The following is a 20,009-nucleotide window of genomic DNA, read 5'->3' as shown; positions in this document are numbered from 1 at the left end:
CATTTATACTCTTGTTTTTAAGTCAGTATTGTTCATGCATATGAACTCATGCATCACAGCCTACCTCACTTAGCATACCAGTACATTCAAAGTACTGACACATACCTTTTTTTTGTGCTATGATGTCTTATATCATTAGTTCAGATGCCTAGGCTCCCGATCATACTTAGCAGCCCGATCCATCAGCAGCATACCAATGGTAATTCCTCATTATTCGAGGAAAGATTTAGTATTCTAGTATTTTTGTACTCAATTTTTTCAGTAGTCAGAGCTAGTTGGGAACTTGTCCCATCAACTCCTTGTTTAGACAGTAAAGGCTTTTCATACCAGAGTATTTATAGATAGATGTTTAGTTGTGCTATTGGTGTATCGTACTCAGTATTCATTTATAGTTTTGAACCTTATGGTATGTTTTTGCCTAATTTATGCATAATTATAGTATTATTATTGCAGGTACCAGTCATGGGTTAGCTTATGGTCCCTTGGGATTATGAGCACCGTGTAGCGTCTGGGGTACTAAATCATGGCATTACAATTCCTTAGAATCGGATGTGGATTAGTTGATATGGATCCTAGGTAGATAAAGTTTAGACTAAATAAAGAATATGTGAATTTCAACGTATGCTAATCCATAAAGCATCTAAAGGTTATATGAGTGATATTTGTGATTGATACAGTCAATGATGATGCATTAACATCTCCTACTGATAAGAAGCTTGGAGTCAAAAAAACCTGCAGTGGGGATTTTGAATTTTGAGGGTAATGATATTGAGAGTTATTGTGAGATAGGGAGCTCTCTTAATGGTAATGTTTCACATAATTTTGTAGTAGAGAAATTAGATCTTAAATTTAAGAGTAGAGATATCCCCCAACTAAGCCTTCTATTGAGGAGCCTCTATTCATGTAGATCAAGTCCCCTCCATCCCATCTTTGTTATATATTCTTAGGAGACAATAATATTTTTACATTTATTATTGAGATTGATTTAGTTGATTTGGAAGTTGAGACTTTTGTGGCTATGTTACACAGATTCAAGAGGTCTATTGGATTGCCCATTGTTATATCATTGGGATTCTTCCTGAAATTTATACATACAAGCTAGATTTGTGCCTATTATTAAGCATCAAGAAATTCTAAATCTACCTATTTAAGATGTAGTGAAAAAAGTGATTATATAGTGGTTGGATGCATGGGTGGTTTACCCAATTGTCGATAGCAAATGGGTGATCCTGATCAAATATCTTCCTAAAAGGGGTGGAACCTATAGGGTTCTAAATGAGAATAATAGGCTTATTCCTCTGAGATGGGTCACTATTTGGCATGTATGTACAAACTATAGGAAGTTGACTGCATGAATTGAGAAGGATCACTTCTTAATATTTTTCATGGATTAGATGTTAGACCATCTTTCAAGTAGAGGATCGTATTGTTTTCTTGATAGTTATCCAAGTTCAATCAAATCACTATTGCTCTCAAAGACCAATAAAAGAGTACTTTCACTTATCTATATGGGATGTTTGTATTTAAGAGAGCATTTTTTTGTCTATGTAATGTTGTAACAACTTTCCAGCATTTTATGGTAGCCATCTTTTACGACATGGTTGAGGACACTATTAAGGGGGGCTAATTGATGACTTCTCTATTGTTGGTGATTTTTTTGAAGATTGTATTGCTCATCTTTCTAGTGTATTAAGGAGATGTGAGAATTTTAACTTAGTATTAATCTGGGAGAAGTGTCACTTCATGATCTAACAAAGAATAGTCCTTGGTCCCAAGATCTCAAAGAAAAGGATTGAAGTTGACAAGTCAAAGATTGAGGTGATTGAAAAAATATCCCGACCAATTTTTGTGAAAGGCATTCAAAGATTATTAGGGCTTGCGGGTTTTATTATAAATTTATCAAGGAGTTCTCTAAGATTTCACTTCCTTTGTGCAAGCTTTTGGATAAGGAGGTAAAGTTTGTGTTTAATGATGCATGCCTACACTTATTTGACTATGTGAAAAAGAAGTTGATTGTAGCCCTTATTCTTGTGTCTCCTAATTGTTCCATACCATTTGAGGTCATTTGTGATGCTAGAAGTGTAATCATAGAAAAATTTCAAGTTTAAAATCAAGAAAAATTCTTACATCCCATCTATATGCAAGCAAAACTCTTAACCCTACTTAAAAAATATCCTATGACTAAACAAGGGTTGCTTACTATGGTGTTTTCATTTGAGAAATTTTGGTCTAATCTTCTTGGAACAAAAGTAATTGTGCATACTGACCAGGAAACTCTTCGGTATATGATGGTAAATTCATTGGGTACTACAATAACAAAGAATTTGACTTTGAGGTCAAGGATTCAAAGAGGAATGTGAATCAAGTGGTTTATCAGTTATATCACCATCAAGAAAAGGCAATGCTGAAATATAAGGATGAAAATGAAATTTAATATAATTTTCTAGATGAGCAGGTATTGGCAATATCACAAAATGTGATTCCATGGTTGCCGACTAAGCCAATTATCTGCTGAGTCATGTGGAGCCTGAAGACCTAAAATTTTTGTAGTGGAAGAAGTTTATACATGATCCAAGGTAGATCTTTTTGTATGAGCTATACTTGTCTTGGATTTGTATAAATGAACTGATTTAAAGATGTATTCCTTAGGTTGACATGATGAGTATACAAGAGGAATGTCATTCATCACTAGTTAAGGGACACAATAGTAGTGTGCAAACAATGCAAAAGATCTTGAAATGTGGATCTATTGGCCCATAATTCATAAAGATTCACATGATTGTGCCAGATCCTGTAACCAACACTAAAGACAAGGAAACATATTATGAAGGCAAGAGCTTCCAATGACCCGAATAATAAGGTTTGAGTTTTTTAATGTATAGGGCGTTGGTTTTGTTAGGAATTTTGTGAGTATTATAGCATGAAGTACATCTTTGTTGAGCTTGACTACTTTTTGAAATTGGCAGTAGCAAAATATTTTGAAATGGGTGAAAGCAATTGCGCTTCAAACTAATAACGGGAATTGTTTGATTGTATATTCAAGGAAAGACATATTTTTCTTGATTCGGTATGCCAAGTACAATGATAAGTGATGGAGATTCATATTTTTAAAATCTTCTATTAAAAGTGTTATTCTGTAAAGATTAGCTAGGGCATGAGGTATCGTTATTCTGTCTAAGTATAAGGATGTCGAGTAATATACAACTTCAGGTGTTGGCATAGCCAGAAAAGTGGTAGCCAGATGTTGGCTTAACCAAAAGGTGTTCCTACCTCCAAATGACTTGACAGAATTTTGAGTAAAACACAAGATAGCCTTTACTATGACCTCAGAGATTTAGGCATTCAAGTATAGTCTAATATTGATATTATTTTTAGGTTACTTACACCTTAGTTTATTCAATGATTATGATTTGTTCTTAGTCTAAGATGTCTTTTTCTCTTGATGGATAATCATCAGAATATTGCTAATAGTTCTAATATGTCTTCCATGTCTACTGAGATTATTTTTGAAGTAGAATATGACTTGCAAAATTGCTCTATTCTGAAGGAACCTTTCAAAAAAATTTATTAAATTGGTAATTTCATCATGATAAAGAATTATAATATTAATACCTGTGAGTCTACCGTTGCTATTAATAATTCTCTTGAAACTATCAAGTTGCTAATTGCTAAAGATATTGATTGATATAAAAAAGATTTTAAATTTCTACATATTGGACTTGTTCAAGTTGCTGTTAAACTATTATTCTGAAAAGGTTTGAATATTCCTATTTGTCTACTTCTTAGGGATGATAGACTATTAAATTTTGAAGATTCTCTTTTAGGAGTCCTTCAAAGTAACCTCGCCAATAGCCCAGTATACTTTAGTTGCTACCCTAATTTTTCAATTGATATTCATGACCCTAATATCTACTATTTTATAATCTTTTGTTGTAATCTCTTGTGAAAAATCCTCCAGTGTAATTAGTATGGAGATTGTTTTCCCATGATCATCAATATAATCTTCTACATTCTTCATGAGTAATATTTTTAGTATTATTTACTTTAAGTTCTTATATTCCGCACTTACGATTGATTTTATGGCTTAGGAGTAGTGATGGCATCAAAGTGCCAATTCTCATAAGAGAGAATATCATTCCATCTTAGGAGTCTAGGAACAAAGGTGGTACAGTGCTCTTGATTAGCTTCCATAAGCATGGTAACTCCTTTAACACTGGTATCTATAGCTTTAGGGGCTATAGTAGTTTTCATAAGCTTGTAATATACTCTATATATTACTACTATTTCTCTGGTGTCTACCATACTATTCATATTTTTGGTTTTGGTGTTAAGAGTCAAAGTATACATAACATTAGGGTCATGAATATCAACCGAAAAATTAGGGTAGCAATTAACGTATACCGGGCCATTGGTGAGGTTACTTTGAAGGACTCCTAAAATAGAATTGTCAAGATTTAATAGTCTATAATCTCTAAAACGTCTACAAATAGGAATATTCAAACCTTTTCGAAATAATGGTTTAACAGCAACTTGAACAAGTCCAATATACAGAAATTTAAAATCTTTTTTATATCAATCAATATCTTTAGAAATTAGCAACTTGATACTTTCAAGAAAATTATTAATAGCAACAGTAGACTCACAGGTCTTAGTATTATAATTCTCTATCATGCTGAAATTACCAATTTGATAAAATTTTTTGAAAGGTTCCTTTGGAATAGACCAATTTTGCAAGTCATATTCTACTTTAGAAATAATCTGAGTAGACATGGAAGACAGATTAGAACTATTAGCAATATTATGATGATTATCCATCAAGAGCGAGGGGCGTCTTAGACTAAGAACAAATCATAATCATGGTATAAACTAAGGTGTAAGTAACCTGAAAACAATGTCAATATTAGACTATACTTGAATGCCTAAATCTCTGAGGTCATAGTAAAGACTATCTTGGATTTTATTCGAAATTCTGTCAAGTCATCATGGAGGTAGGAACACCTTTTGGTTAACCCAACATCTGGCCACCACCTTTCTGTCTATGCCAACATCTGAAGACGTATAATACTCGGCATCCTCATACTTAGTCAGAATAACAATACCTCATGCCCTAGTTAATCTTCACAGAGAGAAAGGTACTTAAGTATAGTTTAACAAAGATATTCATCTCTGGTTTAAATAGCAGTAGTTATACCATAATAAGAATTTATTTCTTAGCCTAGATGTAAGAATTTAACCACTCATGCTAATGTTCAACAATATGACTCTGATACCATAAAATGGATCGTAAGTACAGAATATAAAAACTGAAAGTAAATAACACTGAAAATATTACTCTTGAAGAGCGTAGGGGATTATATTGATGATTACTATACTAATAACACTAGTGGATTCTTCACAAGATATTACAACAAAAGATTACAAATGGTAAGACTAAGAGAAATTTTTAAATGAAAATTTTTTAATGCCTTACAAAGGAAAATTAAGAGCCTTTTATAGATTTCAAGGGATGAAACGAAAATTTTCTTTCTTCAATCTTATTGGAAGCCTCAATTTTCTTATCCATCTATCTGATAAGTTGGGCCTTTTCTTTTAATTAGAATAAAGCAAGTTGTCCTTTATGTCATGAGTGTCGGCCACTTCAAAGGTAGAGTATGGGTCCCTCTGGTCCCATTGTATCTTTAATCCAGAATAATTCAGACTCTTTGAGTCTCTATTCTTTAGATAAAAATTTGTTTAGACAATTATTTTATCCTGTCAAATTCATGAACTGCAAAGGTCCAGCTGATAATTTTTGAAATCCTTTTTTGGATAAAATATTTGCACAAGTTTATGTGCTTAGGTAAGGATGAAATGCCTTTATCAATTTGAAATTGACTGAATTTTTCTAGAAATGTTTTGGGTAAAACATCCTAATTACCTCCAAAACAATTCCACCATTCGTAGAACTATCCTGGGATAACAAATTTTTCTAATTCGTGACCATACTTTACAAACCAAGTGTGAGTAGTTGGCCGTAAGTATCAGAAATTCAACTTCGCATTTTTATAATCATGCTAATGGAGTAAGTAAATGGTCTACTAGTCATTCGAAAGAAGTTAAAATCTTTTTAATGATGAACTTTGAATAAGTTATACTTTTAGGGTTATACTCATCTCTCAGCTAATGCTCTATTTCATTAGAGCCAGTGTCAATAAAAATGAAGTCATAATATTTTCTTGTTTTAAGAGAGCAATCAAAACCCACATAATTTTGCTAGCAATATAGAGGTCGCACGAGATACTTGATATAATAATTCTCATACTCCTTATCCGAAACTAGGATTGGAGCTACCTAAAAAGACATGTTAGTAAAAGTTTCTTTAACCTTTTGGGTTAGGGTTGCTGAAGGTGCCACTGCATCAAAATAACTTTTAGGAGTCTTCATGGAATAATTTTCTTTAGTTTGTATTGTAGAAAATCTTGGTTTTCCAAATAGAGAAAGCGAACATGGTTCAGATTCTTTTGCGAAAGGTTTCTTTATTGTATTTGATGAAGGGAAGCTTGGTAAAATTGGGAAACGATTTAGTATTAGTGGCATTTTACCTAAGAACAAAAATTTCTTTTGGTTATTCTATGATAGCCTGATGTTGAATAGGCTGGTAGATGGGTTTCTGCTCTCCATCTCTTTATTTTTGACAAGGTTCTTGTTTGGCCTAACTCCAGTTGGCCTCATTTTTCCCCTGCAAAAATTCATCAGTTAGAAAAACTGGAAGAGAGTTATTTTCTCCTTTTAAGAATTCCTCCATATCTAATGTCAGAGGCATCAGTTTCAACAATCATAAAATAATCTGGGTAAGGAATTTCGAGACAAGGTAAGTCCTTAACCATTTTATTTACCTTTATTACAACATTAGTGTGTTCTTTCTTCCAAGGAAAAGGATTTTTTTTTAACCTGTTAAAAAGAGGTTTACAGATTTATCTTACCTTGGGAATAAAATATATAATATAATTAAGGCTCCCTAGAAACCTTTGGAGTTGAGTTTTGTCAGTAATGATATCAGGGAATTTTTCTGCAAACTCTATGGCTCTATAAATTGGTTTATATGAACCTTGATACAAATCATGCCCAAGGAATCTTATCTTTGTTTGAAAGATCTTCAATTTCTTAGCACTAACAACAAGACAATTGTTCTGGACAAGTTTAAAGAAAATATTTAGGTGTTTAAAATAACATCATCAATATAAACAATTGATATATGACTAATGTGGTTGAAAATATTATTCCTGATATTTTGAAATTCTGAAGGGGCATTCTTTAACCCGAAAGGCATAACATTCCATTCAAATTGTCCAAATGGGACATTGAAAGTAGTTTTGTATTTACCTTTTTCAGAAATCTGTATTGGCCAAAATCCTGACTTTATATCAAATTTACTATAAATATTGGCTTTATAGGTACGTTTCAAAAGATCCTTTTTGTTAGGGATAGGATATTGAATCCATTTTAAAACATTGTTTAAGGGTTTGTAATTAATAACAAATCAGGGAGCACCCCGTTCTTTCTCAACAACATTGTTAACATAAAAGGTTGAACGCTTCAAGGAGATTTTGATGGGAGAATAATATTATTTTCCTCGAACTGTATATCCGGGAAAGAGGGCCTAGCATAAAAGTTCTTTTTGTTATGATATTGACCTATTTTGATGTGATGAATCTATTCCTTAGAATTATTAATCTTCCATATTTTATCGGTCGTGGGTTTACTTCCAGAACAATTAGGGTTTTCAATGGGTTTACTACTAGAAGGTTTTCCAGTAGGTTTTTTGGTAGGTTAACTACTGGAAGGTTTTGCGGTAGGTTTTTAAGTAGGTTTACTATTGTAATGTTTAAGCTTCATTAGCTTGACATTGATTTGTTCCAAAATCTCTGGATCAGTGGTGATTTGACTAGTAATATTAGGGAAGTTAACCCTAGAGAATTTAGGGATCTTAAAAATAGGATTAGCCTCAATGTGAGGGCTGTATTTGGAAATACTAGGCTTATTACCAATTGAAGTAGAGCCATTGGATTTTCAATTTATCTGGAAACAACATATAATAACTGATTAGTGTAGTTGTTTTGCTAAAGAAATCTATTAATATCTACACAGTAATGAGGGTGGTCTCTTTACCATTGGCCTATTTGAAAGGTGAAGATTGAATAATATCATCTATATCAGAAATACTAATCCCTTCTAAAGGGGGAATGAAGCTCTCTATAATTGTATTCTTAGTATGCCACCGATTAATGAGGACTTGAAGAGAGTTCTTTTGGTTACCTAGATAAGACTATGCTAAACCACGAGATTTTAGCATATCTCCATTGTCTTCACTTTGAGATGAAGCTTCATCAAATAATTTCATGATGGCAGCTTCATTGGGATCATCCTCTATTTCTGAAAGAGCATTTTGGAGTCTCTTTTTTAAATCACTCTTTGATGTTGATTGCTCTGATACCATCAGATGTATCGTAAGTGCAGAATATAAAATTTGAAAGTAAATAACATTGAAAATATTACTCTTGAAGAGTGTAGAGGATTATATTAATGACGATGAGCAAACAAGATCCATACTAATTACACTGGTGTATGCTTCATAAGAGATTACAAAAAAGATTATAAAATGGTAAGACTAAGAGATATCTTTAAATGAAAATTTTCTGATGCCTTACAAGGGAAAATTAAGAGCCTTTTATAGACTTTAAGGGATGAAATGAAAATCTTCTTTCTTCAATCTTATTGGAAGACTTAAATTTTCTTATCCATCTATCTGATAAGGTGAGTCCTTTTCTTTTGATTAGAATAAAGCAAGTTGTCCTTTATGTCGCGAATATCGGCTACTTCAAAAGTAGATTATGGGTCCCACTAGTCCCATTGTATGTTTAATCAAGAATAATTTTGACTCTTTGAGTCTCCATTCTTACCCTGTCGGTAATTTTGACAGCTCTCTTAAAACTAGAAAATATTATGAATTCATTCTGATTGACATTGGCTCTATTGAAATATAGAATTAGCTGAGAGATGTGCATGACCCTAACAGTATAACTTATTTAAAGTTCACCATTAAAAATATTTTAACTCCTTTTGAATGGCGAGTAGACCATTTACTTGCTTCATTAGTCCTTTTTGAGGAACATAGACCTCAAACTTATGACTGGCATGATTATAAAATTGCATGGTTTAATTTATTATACTTACGGCCAACAACTAACACTTGGTTTGTAAAGTATGGTCCCAAATTAGCAAAATTGTTTATCCCAAGATGGTTCTATGAATGGTGGAATTGTTTTGGAGGTAATCAAGATGTTTTACCCAAAATAGTTCTACAAAAATTTGGTCAATTTCAAATTGATCAAGGCATTTCTTCCTTACCTGAGCACATAAAATTATGCAAATATTTTATCCAATAAAGGATTTCTTATATTATCAGCTGGACCTTTACAGTTCATGAATGTGATAGGATAAAATACTTGTCTAAAGAAATTTTCAGCCGAGGATATACTCTAGCACCCAAGGATGTACCAAGGGAATCTTTGAAATCCACACCAGCTAATACAACCAAGAAATCACCGTCAAAGAGTGATTTAAAACAGAGACCCCAAAAAGCTCTTTCATAAATATATGATGATCATAACGAAGCTGCCATCATAAAATTATTTGATGAAGCTTCATCTCAAAGTGAAGACAATGGAGATATGCTAAAACCTCGCGGTTTAGCAAAGTCTTATCTAGACCCATATTATGATTAATCCTAATTGAGGTTATTAAGAACCAAAATACAGAAATTTGTATTTGCCAAAATCCTGACTTCATATCAAATTTACTATAAACATTGGCTTTATAGGTACATTTCAAAAGATACCTTTAGTTAGGGATAGGATATCAAATCCATTTTAAAATATTTTTTAAGGGGTTGTAATTAATAACAAGTCTGGGAGCACCCCATTCTTTCTTCACAACATTGTTAACATAAAAGGATGAACAACTCCAAGGATATTTTGAAGGCCGAATAATATTATTATTTAAAGGTTATCAATTTTTTTCTTACAAATTTCCATTAAATCATGGTACATTTGGATCGGCCTAGCTTTATTGGAAATAGCCTTTTCATTGAACCCTTCTATGTAAGGTAAATCAACAGTGTGTAATTTTCTCTCCCAAAAAGCATTTGGAATGTCTGAGCAAATTTCTTTTTCAAAAGTTTTTTTAAAATTGGCAATTTTGGATATCATTTTTGAGGTTTTACAAGTTTTCTCAATTTTAGCATTTTTAATATCATTTTTGAGAAATTTAATTTAATTTTGCATAAGATTTATTTTAAAGGCATTATGTTTATGTAGAAATTGACTTTCTTCTAAAATCGTAGTTTTCATAAGAGGGAAAGCAAGTTTTACCCATAAAAAAGTATTGCGGATATGAGTACAATATATAATATAGGGTTTTAACTGGGTTGCAAATGGTAAATGAAGTCCAAGCTACCACAATCAAGCCTATGGAGGATGCTACTGCAACTTTACTCTATTGCATAACCAAACATTTTATTGGAGTACCGAAACCTTTTCAAGATAGGAGTCTTGAAATCCTTAACAATCTCTACTGTAAAAAGTTAGGATATTTGAAATGGTATAAAGATATGTTTATCCAAAAGGTCATTATTAGGGCATATTGCAATAATGATTTCTAGAAAGAAAGATTTATTAGTGGACTTCCTCCTCTGTTTGCTGAAAAGGTTTGAACTAAAATTAGAGATAGGTGCGAAGGTAAGATACCCTATGAACACCTAACTTATGGCGCCTTGCTAGTATTACTACGTTCGTCGCTTTTGAACTTTGCACCAATTTAAAGTTAAAAGAGCAGCTTAAGAAAGAGCAAAAATTATCCTCTTCAGAACATAGAAGTTTCTGCCAAGACTTAGGTTTTCCAAAGCTTAACCCACCTTTTTCTAAAATAAAAGAAAAAAGGTCTCGAGAAAATTATCCTTTTCTAGAAAAAGGAGACATGGAAAATATCAAAAAGAAAATGGACCTAATAGAAGATTTAGAAGAAAAAAATCTTCATCCAAGTATTCATCTAAGGATAAATGTTGGACTTGTGGAAAAAAGGTTCACAGATCTAATCAATGTCCTCGAAACAAAAAAAAAGAAGATTAAGAAAGAAAAAATCTTCATCCAAGTATTCTTTTAAGGATGAATATTGGACTTGTTGAAAAATGGGTCACAGATCCAATCAATGTCCTCAAAATAGAAAAAGAGGAAGAAGATAAATCTTCTAAGAATAGATGAAGAAACTAAACAAAAGTTGTGCTCAATCCTCAAATTAGAGGAATTTGAGTCTGAGGATTCTTCGAATGAAGGAGAATGCAGTGATGAAGAATTTATCAATGTTGCAAATAATTCTGAGTCTGATTCTAAAAATAGTGAGACAGATTGCAACTATCAAGGAACATTTTTCTACTCTGATAGCAATTCTATAAGCGTCCTTCAGAAAATACTATTGAAACTTTGTTTGCTACCATTGAACATATCAAAGATGATGAGGCAAAACGAAAGTATCTTTTGGAATTAAAAACGCTAGTCAGTCAGCAAAAATATGGTGATAAACCCAAGGTTACCCCTTTCAGCATGAAAGATGTCATGCAGAGTTTTGACACTAGAAGAGAACATTCTATTAGTGATCTTCAAAGAGAAGTATTTTCTATTAAATATATAGAAAATAATGACGAGAGGGATCCAAGTATTGATGTAATCTCTCTGGTTAAACCTCCTAGTAATCATATTTTGATTAAACTTGTTATTAATGATGATCTAATCCTTAACAAAGTTGCTTTATTTGATAGTGGTGCAGACAAAAATTGTATTGTCGAAGGACTTCCCCCTACTAAATATCTTTAGAAAGGAACTGCAAAACTCTATGGCACTACAGGTGAAAGGATTGGTATCAATTACAAACTCCCTAAAGCCCATATTTGCATCAATGGAATTTGTCTTGTTAATGATTTTGTGATTACAAAAGATATTGACAAAGAAATTATTTTTCAAAACAACTTAAAGAACTTTATTTCAGATTTGAATCTAGTCATATCAGCAAACCATTTATTTCTAAAAGAGAATCGCTGGTCTCTAGAATAGATTTCCTTATACCATTGAATTTTCTGTTGATGTTCTGGTAAGTTCCATAGCCAATTTAGCCCAGCTTTTTTAGGGACAAAATCATTGGTAGAGATAACGTCAATGGAGGTTTTTCTACCATGTACCTTGGGTCTCATAGCGCTAGGAGTGGGGTTTCCAGGACAAAAAGCAGCCGAGGCTTCAGCTTTATACTAAACCTTAGGAATAGGTTTTGAGAAATATACACCTTGGAATTTTCCATGGTTGGTTTCTTAAGAAATAGTGGTCTCAACCTATTCCGAGGGATGAAAGGAAAAAGGTCTGGCTAAAGGCATTCTTCTGCTGGAAGAGGCTTGGCTATTGGAAATTGATCTAAGAAACTTAAGGTTTATAGATCCATCAGGGAATTGAATAACACTATCAATCTGAGATCTCTCGGGTTCAATAGGTTGAGGAGTAGTGATGGCATCAAAGTGCCACTACTCATCTAAGAGAATGTCATTCCATCTTAAGAGTCTAGGAACAAAGGTGGTATAGTGCTCGTGATTAGCTTCAATGAGCATGGTAACTCTTTTAACACTGGTAGCTATAGCTTTAGGGCCTATAGTAGTTTTTATAAGCTTGTAATATACTCTATATATTACTGTTATTTCTCTGGTGTCTACCCTACTATTCATATTTTTGGTTTTGACGTTAAGAGTTAAATATCCATAACATTAGGGTCATGAATATCAACCGAAAAATTAGGGTAGCAATTAAAGTATACCGGGCCATTGGTGAGGTTACTTTGAAGGACTCCTAAAAGAGAATCGTCAAAATTTTATTGTCTATCATCCCTACAAAGTATACAAATAGGAATATTCAAACATTTTCAAAATAATGGTTTAATAGCAACTTGAACAAGTCCAATATGCAGAAATTTAAAATCTTTTTTATATCGATCAATATCTTTAGCAATTAGGAACCTGATAGTTTCAAGAACATTATTAATATAAATAGTAGACTCACAGGTCTTAATATTATAATTCTTTATCATGCTGAAATTACCAATTTGATAAATTTTTTTTGAAAGGATCCTTTGGAATTGACCAATTTCGCAAGTCATATTCTACTTGAGGGATAATTTGAGTTGAAATGGAAGACATATTAGAATAATTAGCAATATTTTGATGATTATCCATCAAGAGAGAAAGATGTCTTAGACTAAGAACGAATCATAATCATGGTACAAACTAAGGTGTAAGTAACCTAAAAACAATATCAATATTAGACTATACGTGAATGTCTAAATCTCTGAGGTTATAGTAAAGGCTATCTTGGATTTTACTCGAAATTCTATCAAGTAATCTTGAAGGTAGGAACACCTTTTGGTTAAGCCAACATCTGGCTACCACCTTTTTAGCTATGCAACACCTGAAGCCGTATATTACTAGGCATCCTCATACTTAGATAGAATAACGATACCTCATGCCCTAGCTAATCTTTACAGAGAGAAAGGTACTTAAGTATAGTTTAACAAAGATATTAATTTCTAGGTTAAATAGCAGTAGTTATACCATAATCAGAATTTAGTCCTTAGCCTAGACGTATGAATTTATCCACTTATGATGATATTCAGCAACTTGGCTTTGATACTATCAAATGGATCGTAAGTGCGGAATATAAAAACTAAAAGTAAATAACACTGAAAATATTACTCTTGAAGAGTGCAGAGGATTATACTGATGATGATGGGCAAACGAGCTCCATACTGATTACACTGGTGAATTCTTTACAAGATATTACATTAAAAGATTACAAAATAGTAAGACTAAAGAAATTTTAAAATGAAAATTTTTTGATGCCTTACAAGGGAAAATTAAGAGCCTTTTATAGACTTTAACGGATGAAATGAAAATCTTCTATCTTCAATGTTATTGGAACCCTCAGATTTTCTTATCCATCTATCACATAAGGTGGGTCCTTTGCTTTTGATCAGAATAAAGCAAGTTGTCCTTTATGTAACGAGTGTCGGCTACTTCAAAGGTGGAGTGTGGGTCCCACTTATCCTATTGTATATTTAATCAAGAATAATTCCAACTCTTTGAGTCTCTGTTCTTACCTTGTCTATAATTCTGACTCTTTGAGTCTCTATCTAAAGGACTAATTATTCCAGTTTTTAATAACCTCAATTAGGATTAATCATAAAATAGGTCTATATAAGACTATGCTAAACCGTGAGGTTTTAGCATATCTCCATTGTCTTCTCTTTTAGATGAAGCTTCATCTAATAATTTCATGATGGAAGCTTCGTTAGGATCATCATCTATTTCTGAAAGAGCTTTTAGGAGTCACTTTTTTAAATCACTCTTTAATGGTTGTTTCATGGTTGAAGTACCTGGTGAGGATTTCAGAGAGTCCCTTGGTACATCGTTTGGTGCAGGAGTCCATCCTCAGATAAAAATTTCTTTAGACAAGTATTTATCCTATCAAATTTATTTACTACAAAAGGTCCAGCTGCTAATATAAGAAATCCTTTTTTGGATAAAATATTTGGACAATTTTATGTGCTCAGTTAAGAAAGAAATTCCTTCATTAATTTGAAATTAACCGATTTTTTCTAGAAATGTTTTGGGTAAAACATCCTGATTAGCTCCAACACAATGCCACCATTCGTAGAACCATCTTGGGATAATAAATTATAATAATTTGGGACCATACTTTACAAACCAAGTGGGAGTAGTTGGCCGAAAGTATAAGAAATTAAACCTTGCTTTTTTATAATTATGCTAGTTAAGTTTGAGGTCTGTGTTCCTCAGAAAGGACTAATAGATTAATTAAATGGTCTACTCGCCATTCAAAATGAGTTAAAATATTTTTAATGGTGAAATTTGAATAAGTTATAATGTTAGGGTCATGCTTATCTCTCAGCTGATGCTCTATTTCAATAGAGCTAGTGTCAATCAGAATAAATTGATAATATTTTTTGCTTTTAAGAGAGCTATCAAAATTCACATAATTCTGCTCGCAACACAGAGGTCACATCAGATATTTGATGTCATAATTCTCAAACACCTTATCCAAATCTAGTATTGGAGCTACCAGCAAAGAAATATTAGTAAAGATTTCTTTAACCTTTTGGGTTAGGGTGGCTGACGGTGCCGCTGCTTTAGAATAACTTTCAGGAGTCTTCATGGCATAATTTTCTTTAGTTTGTATTGCAGAAAATCTCAATTTTCTAAATGTAGAAAGCGAACATGATTTGGATTCTTTTGCAAAAGGTTTCTTCATTGGATTTGAAGAAAAGGAGCTTGGAAAAACTGGTAAAGGATTTAGTATGGGTAGCAATTGTCCTAAGACAAAAAATTTTATTTGGTCATTCCATGATGGCCTGATATTGAATGGGATGGTGGATGGGCTTTTGCTCTCCACCACTTTATTTTTGACAAGGTTCTTATTTGGCCTAACTTCGATTGGCCTCATTTTTCCCCTTCAAAAATTGGTGAGTTAAAAATCTGGAAAAGAGTTATTTTCTCCTTTTAAGAATTCTATTTGTAAATCAAAACTAGATAATAGCGCTTGCCATATTTGTTTAGAAACTAAATTCCTAACATCCTTTTGAATAGTATCTTTAGTAGATTTGCAACCTACTCAAAGTAGGAATTCTTTGTTAATCAAATCATCCTGAAATTTCGTAACACACAAAACTATAGAGAGAATTTCTTTACTCACCGTACTATTGTTCTTTTAAGTAGATCTCCAGACTCCAGAAGTATAACAAACCAATTTTTCTGCTGAGGTAGGACATTCTCTTTGTTTAAGAATTCCTCTATATCCAATGTTAAGGCATCAATTTCAACAATCATAAAATAATTTGGGTTAGGGATTTCGAGACAAGGTAAGTCCTTAACCATCTCCTTTACATTTATTAGAGCATTAGTGTGTTCTTTCTTCCAAGAAACAGGATTATTTATTAACCTATGAAAAGAGGTTTACAGATTTGTCTTACCTTAGGAATGAAATCTGTAATATAATTAAGGCTCCCTAGAAATCTTTGGAGTTGAGTTTTGTCAGTAATGACACCAGGGAATATTTTTGCAAACTCAATGGCTCTACAAATTGGTTTAGAAGAACCTTGATACAAATCATGCCCAAGAAATCTTATCTTTATTTGAAAGAGCTTCAATTTCTTAGCACTACCGATAAGGCCATTGTTCTGGACAATTTTGAACAAAATGTTTAGGTGTTTAAAATGAGAATTAATATCCTCAGAAAATATTAAAACTTTGTCATTATAAACAATTGATATATGACTAACGTGGTTGAAAATACTATTCATAATATTTTGAAATTCTAAAGGGGCATTCTTAAACCCGAAAGGCATAACATTCCATTTAAATTGTCCAAATGGGAAAATGAAAGCAGTTTTGTATTTATCTTTTTCAAAAACCTTTATTTGCCAAAATCCTGACTTCATATCAAATTAAATATAAATATTGGCTTTATAGGTACATTTCAAGAGATCCTTGGTGTTAGGGATAGCATATTGAATCCATTTTAAACCATTGTTTAAGGGTTTGTAATTAATAACAAGTCTGGGAGCGCCCCGTTCTTTCTTCGCAGCATTGTTAACATAAAAGGCTGAATAGCTCCAAGGAGATTTTGAAGGTGAATAATATTATTTTTTAAAAGTTTATCAATTTCTTTTTTACAAATTTCCATTAAATCATGGTTCATTTCGATCGGCCTAGCTTTAGTGGAAATGGCCTTTTCATTGAACCCTTCTATGTAAGGTAAATCAGCAGTGTGTGATTTCCTCTCCCAAAAAGCATTTAGAATGTTTGAGAAAATTTCTTTTTCAAATGGTTTTTGAAGATTGCCAATTTTTGATACCATTTTCGGGGTTCTTAAAATTTGCTCAATTTTAGCATTTTTAATATCATTTTTGAGAAAACCAATTTGATTTTGCAAAAGATTTATTTTAAAGGCATTATGTTTATGTAGAAATTGACTTTCTTCTAAAGTCATAGTATTCATAAGAGGGATAGCAAGTTATACCCATAAAACAATACAGCGAATATTAGTAAAATCTGTAAGATAGGGTTTTAACTGGGCTACAAATGGTAATACCAAAATGATTTCTTTGTTAATATCATTTGTAATCACAAAATCATTAACAAGTCAAATTTTATTATTGCAAATATGGGCTTTACGAAGTTTATAATCAATAAAATCCTTTCACCAGTAGCGCCATAGAGTTTTGCAGTTCCTTTCTGAAAATATTTAGTGGGGAGAAGTCCTTTGACAATATAGTTGTTGTCTGGAGCACTATCAAATAAAGAAACTTTGTTAAGGATTACATCATCTTTAATAACAAGTTTAATCAAAATATGATTGCTAGGAGGTTTAACCTAAGAGATTATATCAATACCTAGATCTCTCTCGTCATTATTTTCTATATCCTCAAAAGAAAAGGCTTCTCTTCAAAGATCACTAATAGACGGTTCTCTTCTAGTGTCAAACCTCTACATGACATATTTCATGATGAAAGGGGTAATCTTGTGTTTTCCATCATGCTTTTGCTGAGTGACTATCCTTTTTAATTCCAAAAGATACTTTCTTTTTACCTCATTATCTTTGATTGTTTGATGGTGGCAAAAAAAGTTTCAACAGTATTTTCTGAAAGAAAGCTTATAGATTTGCTATCACAGTAGCAAAATATTCCTTGGCAGTTGCAATCTGCCTCACTATTTTCAGACTCAGACTTAGAATTATTTACAACATTGATGAATTCTTCATCGCTGCATTCTCATTCTTTCAAAGAATCCTCAAACTCAGATTACTCTTCTTCGAGGATAAAGCACAACTTTTGTTTAGTTTTTTCATCAATTCCTAGAAGATTTATCTTCTTCCTTTTTTGTTACTTCAAGGAAATTGATTGGATCTGTGACCTTTTTGTCCACAAGTCCAACATTCATCCTCAGAAGAATCCTTAGATGAAGAGTTTTTCCTTCTAAATCTTCTCTTAGGTCCTTTTTCTTTTCGATCTTTTCCATATGTATTTTTTCTAGAAGAGGATAATTTTCTTAAGACCTTCTTTTCTTTTCTTTTAGAAAAAGGTGGGCTATGATTTTGAAAACCAAAATCTTGGTAGAAACTTCCAAGTTCTGAAGAGGATAATTTTTTCTCTTTCTTGGGCTGCTCTTTGAAGTTTAAATCGGTGTAAAGTTCAAAAGAGATGACAATATTAATACTAGAAAGGTCACCATAAGTTAGGTGTTCATAGTGTATCATCCCTTCGCACCTATCTCTAATTTTAGTTCAAACCTTTTCAGCAAACAGAGGAGGAAGTCCACTAATAAATCTTTCTTTCTAGAAATCATTATTGCAATCTGCCCTAATCATGACCTTTTGGATAAACATATCTTTATACCATTTGAAATATTCTAACTTTATACAATAGAGATTATTAAGTATTTCAAAACTCCTGTCTTGAAAAAGTTTAGGTTCAACAATGAAATGTTTGGCTATGCAATAGAGTAAAGTTGCAGTAGCATCCTCTACTGGCTTCATTGCGGTAGTTTGGACTTCATTTTCTGTTTTAATGACTTCTTTGAAGGTTACCGCCTCAAGAATCTTATATTTTTCTTCTTCAATGATATAGTTATCCCACTAGTGTCTCAACGTTCCAGTGAATCCTACTATAAGCGTATGAGCGGGATATTTGTCCTCGCTTTTCATGAGCTTATAAGCAGTAATAGTAATTCGCATCCCATGGAGTTTATTATAAATTTGATGCTCTGCAAGTCCATCAATATTCCATTCAGTTACATTTCCTAAATCATTAGAAGATGATGAAAGGGAAAAACCTACCGCAAAACCTTCCAGTAGTAAACCTACTGAAAAACCTACCACAAAACCTTCCAGTAGTAAACCTACTGAAAACCCTAATTCTTCTAGAAGCAAACCCGCGACCGATAAAATAGGGATGATTAATGGATCTAAGGAACAGATTCATTACAACAAAATATTTCAATATCATAACAAAAGAATTTTTATGTGAAGCCCTCTTTCTAGGATATGCAGTTCGAGGAAAATATTTTTCTTTCTTCATCTTCTAATGATGGAGGAAGCATAATAGAATGGAACATTGATGGCCTTGCTGAGCATCAAATTTATAATAAGATCCATGAGATGGGAATTGCTATTCCTGCTTATAAGCTAAGGAATAGCGGGGATAAACATTCTGCTTATATGCTTATAGCAGGATTCACTAGAATGTTGAGACATTAGTGGGATACTAATCTCATCGAAGAAGAAAAAGATACAATTCTTGAGGAGGTAACCTTCAAAGAAGTCAGAAATAATGAAAATGAAGTCCAAATTACCGCAATCGAGCCTGTGGAGGATGCTACTGCAACTTTACTCTATAGCATAGCCAAACATTTTATTGGTGAACCTAAAATTTTTCAAGACACTTTGAAAAGAAGATTTTAAAAATATTAATCTCCATAACTTGTCATTGTACTTGGCATACCGAATCAAGAAAAATATGTTTTTCTTTGAATTTACAATCACACTCTTCCTGTTATTATTTGGAAGCGCAATTGCTTTCGCCTATTTCAAAATATTGTTTTTCTGCCAATTTCAAAAAGTAGTCAAGCTCAACAAAGATATACTTCATGCCATAAGAACTCACAAAATTCCTAATAAAATCAATGCCTCATATATTAAAAAACTCAAACCTTATTATTAGGGTCATTGGAAGCTCTTACCTTCATGATATGTTTCCTTGTCTTTAGCGTTAGTTACAGGATCTGGCATAATCATGTGAATCTTTATGAATAATGGGCCAATAGATCCATATTTCAAGATCTTTTTCATTGTTTGCACACTACTATTATGGCC

This window comes from Capsicum annuum, chromosome 6 (genome assembly GCF_002878395.1).
Source record: "Capsicum annuum cultivar UCD-10X-F1 chromosome 6, UCD10Xv1.1, whole genome shotgun sequence".
NCBI lineage: Eukaryota > Viridiplantae > Streptophyta > Magnoliopsida > Solanales > Solanaceae > Capsicum > Capsicum annuum.
Note: the sequence above shows the minus strand (reverse complement) of the source record.